Genomic DNA, 2,189 nt, shown 5'->3' with positions numbered 1-2,189 from the left:
TGAAACTTAGTTAAACACAGTTGTTGTCCTGTCTGTAATAAACTCAACTAGGCCAGTTGTCCTGTCTGGAATAAACCTCAACTAGGCACAGTTGTCCTGTCTAAAATAAACCTCAACTAGACACAGTTGTTCTATCTAGAATAAAACTCAACTAGGCCCAGTTATCGTCCTTAAAAAGTATGTTTAATATAACAAGGAGAAGAAAAAGTCAAGTTTTAGCCACGTTGTAGTTATTATCAAACGATGCGACATTTTATTTATTTCAGATTGATGAGACATTATGTAGTTTACTTAGTTCAATATCTAGTACAAAAATGGCTGAAGTGAAAAAATCTAGAAGTGTAGATAGAATCACTCCGACTACCGAATACATGCTTTTAGAATAATGGTATTTTATAATATTAAGTCTGTTTTGTTATTATTTCGAGACAGGGTGCTAAATGTACTGGTTTATAGCTGCCATCTTTCTATAAAGTTACTTTTAGATAAGGGTACTCCATAATATTAAATTGGTTATGTTATTACTTCGTGAGAGGGCGCTAGGTGTATTACTATAAAAGTCGCCATCTTTCTTGAAAGTTACTTTTAGATACTGGTACTCCATAATATTAAATTGGTTATGTTATTACTGCGTGAGAGGGCGCTAGGTGTATTACTATAAAAGTCGCCATCTTTCTTGAAAGTTACTTTTAGATACTGGTACTCCATAATATTAAATTGGTTATGTTATTACTTCGTGAGAGGGCGCTAGGTGTATTGCTATAAAAGTCGCCATCTTTCTTGAAAGTTACTTTTAGATACTGGTACTCCATAATATTAAATTGGTTATGTTATTACTTCGTGAGAGGGCGCTAGGTGTATTGCTATAAAAGTCGCCATCTTTCTTGAAAGTCACTTTTATAACGTTTTATTGAGATAGATCAATAAATTATAAGGATACTTCAGAAAACTATTCCAGAAGGTTCCTCTGAAAACTGACGTATCGTTAGTTCGAACTCCGAAGTAATGTCGTATATTAGTGACTGGTACTGAGACGAGTATCTAATTTACATGAAAGTGTACTTCTGCAGACTGATTATAAATTAAATTCTCAGAATAGCAACTCTTATTGATTTATTGTCAGCTTAAGATGATACATAGTTGAATTACTGACGTGTTTTCCAGCATGTTTCAAAGTAACTGAGTCTAGGATTCAATCATTTAAATTGTCGTTTTTTTATATATTCAGCAGTAATGAAAAATAAGTTGTTTTTTTATATATATATTACTTGTATATAACCATTTTCTGAAATCACGGTTTAGAGGGCGTGGCACTATTAAACGCAAGCCAGGAAAAGGTACAATATATATATATATATATTTAGTAATAAACACCATTTTAAATACGTCGTGCAGCAAACAGCGATTTTAAGCTATACATTTTGTTTAATTTTTTTCTTAAATAAATGGCGTACAATGTAATAATTCCTTTTCCTATAAAAGTCATTTTTCTCATCTGATAAAAATTTAATATAGTTAGTAACTATAAAGATTAAGGAACATACTGAAGAGTACAGAATGTTATACAAAATACAAATAAGTGATATATATATATATATAGGAATTCTCCAGAAAGTTAGTCGATAACGTTTCTCTTCATATCAGTGGTTTTGATGCTGTTGTCTTTGGCCTAGGTTTTCGAAAGTTTAAGTTAAAACCAGAACAATTCAATAACTTAGATTCTAATAGCACCTCAGTGTGGCTTAGGGGTATGCTTGAGGGCTTATAATGAAAGATTCGGAGCTCGATCCCTGCGGTGGGTTCAGAAATGAAAGTCTATGGTGCAACTTTGTTCTTAAGGACAAACAAACAACATTTTAATTGTTATTCGTTACACGCGAGATTGGCCCTGGTAATAGTTAACAAGGGTTGTGTTACCAGTTACACGAGATATTGGCCCTGGTAACAGTTAACAAGGGTTGTGTTATCAGTTACACGAAAGATTGGCCCTGGTAATAGTTAACAAGGGTTGTGTTATCAGTTACACGAAAGATTGGCCATGGTAATAGTTAACAAGGGTTGTGTTATCAGTTACACGAAAGATTGGCCCTGGTAACAGTTAACAAGGGTTGTGTTATCAGTTACACGAAAGATTGGCCCTGGTAATAGTTAACAAGGGTTGTGTCATCAGTTACACGAAAGATTGGCCC

Source organism: Limulus polyphemus, unplaced genomic scaffold (assembly GCF_000517525.1).
Source record: "Limulus polyphemus unplaced genomic scaffold, Limulus_polyphemus-2.1.2 Scaffold3413, whole genome shotgun sequence".
Taxonomy (NCBI): Eukaryota; Metazoa; Arthropoda; class Merostomata; order Xiphosura; family Limulidae; genus Limulus; species Limulus polyphemus.
The sequence above is the reverse complement of the archived record's forward strand: the minus strand, read 5'-3'. Positions refer to the sequence as shown.